Raw genomic sequence first — 6,707 nt, 5'->3', positions numbered from 1 at the left:
TACTGGCCCACTACGACCCACAGAGACCGACCACAGTGTCAGCGGATGCGAGTAGCTACGGGATGGGAGGAGTCCTGCTCCAGCTGCACGGAGAGAGCTGGAAACCGATAGCGTACTGCTCCAGGAGACTATCAGACGCGGAAACCAGGTACGCGCAAATAGAAAAGGAGTGTTTGGCGGGAGTATGGGCCTGTGAAAGGTTCCAGAAGTACTTGGTAGGCATGGAAAAATTCAGACTCATAACAGATCACAAGCCACTGGTGCCGCTAATAAACAGCAAAGACTTAGACACGGTGCCTGTTAGGTGTCAAAGACTCTTAATGCGGCTTATGCGCTTTAATGCAAAGGCAGAGTATGCACCGGGCAAAACGTTGGTCATAGCCGACGCACTGTCACGCAGCCCGCTGAAAGAGAGACACAGCCCCACAGAAGCGGTCATTGCGTGTCCCGTGAATGCAGTGACCCACAGCTGGCCTGTCTCGCAAAGCAAGCTGGACAGGATCAGGACAGCCACGCAGGAAGACCCACAGCTCCAGCGTGTGAGAAAGCTGATCAGGGATGGATGGCCGAAACGAGTGAGTAGCACTTCACACAGTGTTAGAGACTTCTATGAGATGAGAGACTCACTATCTGAGTGTGAGGGCCTGATCACGCTGGGCTGTCGCATTGTAATTCCTCAGGCCTTGAGAAAGGAGATGATAGACCGTATACACGAGGGACATCAGAGCCTGTCTAAGTGTAGAGAACGTGCTCAAGAGACTGTGTGGTGGCCAAAGATGTCAGGGGACATTAAAAGAAAAATTGACACATGCCACTTTTGTCAGACAAACAGACGCACTCAGCGCAGGGAACAGTTACTGTCAACACCCCTGCCTGAGAGACCTTGGCAAAAGATAGCCACAGACATTTGTGAATACAAAGGAAAACAATACTTGGTGATATCAGACTATTACTCATGGTATCTGGAGATACTACACTTACCTACCACAACTACAGAACAGGTAATGAGGTCAATGAAGGCTACGTTCGCCAGGTTTGGCATCCCTGAGCTGATAGTTAGCGATAACGGACCCCAGTACACCAGTGATGCCTGGAAAGAGTTTTGCAGGCTGTACGACATTGAACATTCCACATCCAGCCCGCACAACCCTCAAGGTAACGGGCATGCAGAGCGCGCTGTGCAAACTGCAAAGCGCATACTCAAGCAGGACGACCCCCTACTGGCTTTGATGAGCTACCGCGCCACCCCAACCACATCCACGGGAGTGAGCCCGGCAGAAATGCTCATGGGGCGTAAGATTCGCACCACACTGCCGTCCCTAAAGAAAAACCTCATTCCAAAGCAGCCGAACCGAGACCTCATCCGTCGCCGAGATGAAGAAGCCAAACAACAACAAGCATTCTACTACAACCGGAGACAAGGCGCGAGGGCCTTACCACCCTTGCACACAGGTGACCACGTCCTGTCCAAGCTGGATGGGGAGAAGGTGTGGAAAGGTCGAGCATCGGTGCAGCAGGAGTGTGGCACGCCACGCTCATACCAGGTGAAGTCACCAGGAGGAGGAGAGGTTAGGAGAAACAGGCGACATCTTCAGAGAGTGCCGCCGCTGATGGAAGAAGAGAAAGCAGACTCTGGGCAGCCAGCCACAGAGCCAGAGAAAGAAACACCACAACATGGCTCTGACCAGGGACTGTGTGAGAGTAAGGTTGATAGTCCTAAAGTAACACCACAAGGACTGACAGTGACCAGGTTTGGTAGAGTTAGTAGACCTGTGAAAAGGATGGACATTTAGTTAAGTAACTCAGAGAACAGAGAATCTAAGTTTATTAAGAATTTAAGTTAAGTTTGAGTTATGATTTACATTCTGGAGTAGTCTGAGAAATACAGCGTTTGAAAGTTAAATATGTAAAAGGCAGGAAAGGAAAGAAGTAATTCTTTAAGTTGTTTAGACCAACAGGAAATATGGTTTAATAACAATAAGTTTAATGTTGTGACCCCATGTTATAGAAGTATAATAATTTGAGGGGGAGATGTCAAGGTATCAGTAGTGTAAGTGGTGCATTACGTCATTATACTATATACAGGAAGTAACGCGAGAGTTCGCGAGACAGACGAGAGCTATAACATGTAAGTTCATGGTTATGTGTGTGTGAATAAAACCCTGACGACGAGTCGAGTTCAGTAAGCTGTGTCGGCCAACAGTTTATTTGACACTCACTAACAGAAACTTTAACAGAGATGTTTGCTGACAAAGGTGTTACTATGTTTTGCAGCTGTACAAGCTCTCATACTGCATACAAGGTAGGTAAAAATAGCTTAAAGCCTGTGTGGAGGTAAAATATGTGGGTTTGGAAACTATTGTTCTTCAGCACTTGCTAAGAACCCCTGTGTCTGAGTATTCTTTTTTATGGTGACTTCTTTGATAGGAGCTGGGGGTAAGGCGCTCCTTAATATTTTCACCAGTGTGTTTCTACCCCAAGAGATTTCTGCTGGCTATAGTGGGTAGCTGGCCTAAAGGAGCACTTGACTCCCAGCAGCCCCAGTGACACTCGATCACCAACAGAACAGGCCTGTGGTTGTACAGGGCAGCTCCCTTGTGAAAATATGTGGTGACTGGGAGGCACAGCATAGAAAAACGTCCCAGTTCAGTAATCCCAACCTGTGTTCAGTGCTATTTCAAGAATGAAATAACTATTAGGAGAAATACTTTTACAGTTTTAGATCTAGTAAAACAGAGAGAAATGATGTTCCACCTTCATCGAATATGAAAAAGAAATTAATCTGGTTGCTGTAAGAAAGAAAATTGTAATCAGACAATGAGCTGGATGCCAGACAAAACATCGATTTCAAAGCATCTCTCTAAGCAGCCTCAGAGGCGCAAAGCATATCCACCTTTTGATATTGACCCTGCCTCTAACAAATATGGCTATATTTATATCGTTGTTTTTACCGAGACAATGTACAGCTTTTCTTTGGATGGATATTGGATCATACACACATGCTTACCTCCAAACTCAATACTCATTCTCCTGCAACTAGTGCTTTATCTTCGAAGTAAATATTTATGTGCTGTTTGGGACCAAGTAAATAAAAAAAGGGAGAAAAAAAATCACTCAAAACTAAATCGCCTTGCATCAAAAATCAATGATAAAATGGGGGCACTGGCGCTGTTTTCTAGGTCAAATTTGAATATATATTTTTTGAGATATTGATTGGTGTAATGTGACTCATTCTTTGTAATTAAAGGAAACAAATATTGGGAACGAGGAGTAGGGGCTATCTGTATCATGATGCAATTTCAGTCTTTGTAGCTGTGTGTATTTATTAGGACCTCTACTGCAAATAAATAAGAAGTTGTGTTAAAGAGGAGGAGGTGGACCTAAACCTTAAGTGAGATTTATACTATTTAATATTGGGTGTTTGTTTGGTAGCCATTGGATTAGAACTAGTATTTATTTGTTTAGGGTGAGGCAAAAAAAAAATTCGAAGGATAAATTTAACTCAGAGCCTGCCGAGCTGTTCCATCCAAACTGTAAGCCATCAGCTCAGATATACTCTTTAATCTCTTTCAAGTGATTTACAATTAAAGCAGAAAAATGTATCTCAACAGCTTTGTTTATTTGGTTTCTAATACCAGACTTTGTTATCAAATTTATCTGGGTACAGGGACTGGATTGTACACTGTAAAATCCAATTAGTTATTGTTACTTTGAAAAAAATTTGCAAACCAGTTGCATAAAAGAATAGGTTCAGAGAACTAGGTAGTTTAAGTTGTGCAACCCAGTTCTTTCTTTGTATAATAAACTTATTTATTAAAGCAGTTAAAATAATCAGATACTCTGTAAAGTTTAAATAGTTTTCAACACCTGAAAAAAAGGAATTGCAATTAAAATAAAAACAGAGACCCGGGCATTTCCAGTTGTGCAAACTAGAGCTTTATTTATTGAATATATTTATACATAAGTTTAAGCAAACAAGATAATGAAATAGTATTTACTTACAGTAATTGCTTACTTTAGATGTACATAATAAATGAAGGTAACAACACAGTTTGATTAAGTTATATTTCTTTGATTCATTACCTTTAAATATCATATTTTATGAAATCAAGTAACAGCATACACTTACATCAATGATACAGTAAACAGATTAAAACTATTTTGCTCTCATCAATATTTCTTAATTTAAGCAATAAAGAAGTATGTATCAAAAAAAAATATGCAGAAATCTGTTTTCCAGGACTTCACAAAAGTACAAATGAAATGTCAAGCATATTACAGTCCAAACAAGAGACAGGTTATGGGAATCATTCAGCACTATACATCGCTCAACAATGAGGCCAGGAGACACAACATGGACAACAGACAGAGAGTTGTGCTAATAACTCATCAGTGTTAACAACCCTGTGCGGAAATCGCATAAAAACATGGACATGTTTTAAACTAACAATTCAAAATTGTCCCTTGTCCCTTTTATCTTCCCATGAGTCACTTTTTTTTCATCTCACCGAGAAAGTGGTAAATAAAGATCAAATGTTCCCAGGTGGTCTTCTGAGCATTCTCGCAGCAGATTATCAGTCACTGGAGTAGACCAGGTCGTCCAGATAGTATGTTGTGCATATCCCCATCTCATTTGGTTTCTAGAAGTAGAAAATTAAGAAATTAAACTACATTCAAATGTTGAATCTACACTATATTGCCAAAAGTATTTGCTCACCCATCCAAATTATTGGAATCAGGTGTTCCAATCACTTCCATGGCCACAGGTGTATAAATTCAAGCACCTAGGCATGCAGACTGTTTTTACAAACATTTGTGAAAGAATGGGTCGCTCTCAGGAGCTCAGTGAATTCCAGCGTGGAACTGTGATAGGATGCCACCTGTGCAACAAATCCAGTCGTGAAATTTCCTCGCTCCTAAATATTCCACAGTCAACTGTCAGCTGTATTATAAGAAAATGGAAGTGTTTGGGAACGACAGCAACTCAGCCACGAAGTGGTAGGCCACGTAAACTGACGGAGCGGGGTCAGCGGATGCTGACGCGCATAGTGCGAAGAGGTCGCCAACTTTCTGCAGAGTCAATCACTACAGACCTCCAAACTTCATGTGGCCTTCAGATTAGCTCAAGAACAGTGCGCAGAGAGCTTCATGGAATGGGTTTCCATGGTCGAGCAGCTGCATCCAAGCCATACATCACCAAGTGCAATGCAAAGCGTCGGATGCGGTGGTGTAAAGCACGCCGCCACTGGACTCTAGAGCAGTGGAGACGCGTTCTCTGGAGTGACGAATCGCGCTTCTCCATCTGGCAATCGGATGGACGGGTCTGGGTTTGGCGGTTGCCAGGAGAACGGTACTTGTCTGACTGCATTGTGCCAAGTGTAAAGTTTGGTGGAGGGGGGATTATGGTGTGAGGTTGTTTTTCAGGAGCTGGGCTTGGCCCCTTAGTTCCAGTGAAAGGAACTCTGAATGCTTCAGCATACCAAGACATTTTGGACAATTCCATGCTCCCAACTTTGTGGGAACAGTTTGGAGCTGGCCCCTTCCTCTTCCAACATGACTGTGCACCAGTGCACAAAGCAAGGTCCATAAAGACATGGATGACAGAGTCTGGTGTGGATGAACTTGACTGGCCTGCACAGAGTCCTGACCTCAACCCGATAGAACACCTTTGGGATGAATTAGAGCGGAGACTGAGAGCCAGGCCTTCTCGTCCAACATCAGTGTGCGACCTCACAAATGCGCTTCTGGAAGAATGGTCAAAAATTCCCATAAACACACTCCTAAACCTTGTGGACAGCCTTCCCAGAAGAGTTGAAGCTGTTCTAGCTGCAAAGGGTGGACCGACGTCATATTGAACCCTATGGATTAGGAACGGGATGTCACTTAAGCTCATATGTGAGTCAAGGCAGGTGAGCAAATACTTTTGGCAATATAGTGTATATCTAAATGTTATGTCTGAATGTACATGTAAAATTCATTACTTAATCCTAGATCTATTTATAAAATGTTATTTTTCTATGTGAATCTATATTTCATATCTGTGAAATAAAGGGGAGTGGGTGATAAACATATCTTTATAAGATTTAGATCTGAGATTTAAGATTTAGGATATTTAGATGTAAGATTTAGAAAGTAGACATGAATTGAGCTCTAGATATAAGATATAAACTAATATAAAAATATATGATATATAGGATATTTGAGGTATGAATATAGCTTTTGAAATATATTTCACTAAATCTACTTACAAGAAGCACTAAATGTAAATGAAATGTATTCTAATATGACATTAATAATTATTTATAGTTACTTTTCGTATTTCAAAAGATTGAAAACTTTAAAAAAGAAAAAAAAACTTTAAGGAAAGTATGATGTGACATGTCTGATTTATTTTCATCTTAAAGTGCCTTTATTTAGATTTTTTTTCCAACCCACTTTTTTTTTTTTTTTCATATTCTAATGTGTATTTTTTTAATCCTCATCAATTGAGATATAGTATGTCTCGTACACATTTGACATTCTTTTTTAAATTTTACTCATTTGTTGAATAAATTAGGGAAATTTAAAACAAAGGCAGTTCCTGCGCCTGTGTTAAAAAAACATGTTTTCATGCTTAATTACCAAAATAGTTTATATTTTACTGTAAATGTTATTACAAAAGGTTTTGTTGTTGCAGATACAAAAATATTTTTTAGCATTAGCAATGC

General features: G+C 41.0%; 1 long non-coding RNA gene across 3 annotated transcripts in view; it reads right to left on the bottom strand.

Annotated features, from left to right (window-relative positions):
- Positions 1-3,942: 3,942 nt before the first annotated feature.
- Positions 3,943-6,707, bottom strand: part of LOC119784635 — a 195,827-nt gene continuing 193,062 nt past the window's right edge. For all 3 annotated transcript variants that reach the window (XR_005280954.1, XR_005280952.1, XR_005280953.1), the window contains one exon: positions 3,943-4,640. This is a non-coding gene — a long non-coding RNA (uncharacterized LOC119784635). The remainder of the gene's footprint in view (positions 4,641-6,707) is intronic.

This window comes from Cyprinodon tularosa, unplaced genomic scaffold (assembly GCF_016077235.1).
Source record: "Cyprinodon tularosa strain WSP-4 unplaced genomic scaffold, ASM1607723v1 ctg23, whole genome shotgun sequence".
NCBI lineage: Eukaryota > Metazoa > Chordata > Actinopteri > Cyprinodontiformes > Cyprinodontidae > Cyprinodon > Cyprinodon tularosa.
Note: the sequence above shows the minus strand (reverse complement) of the source record. Positions and strands in the feature narration are given on the sequence as shown.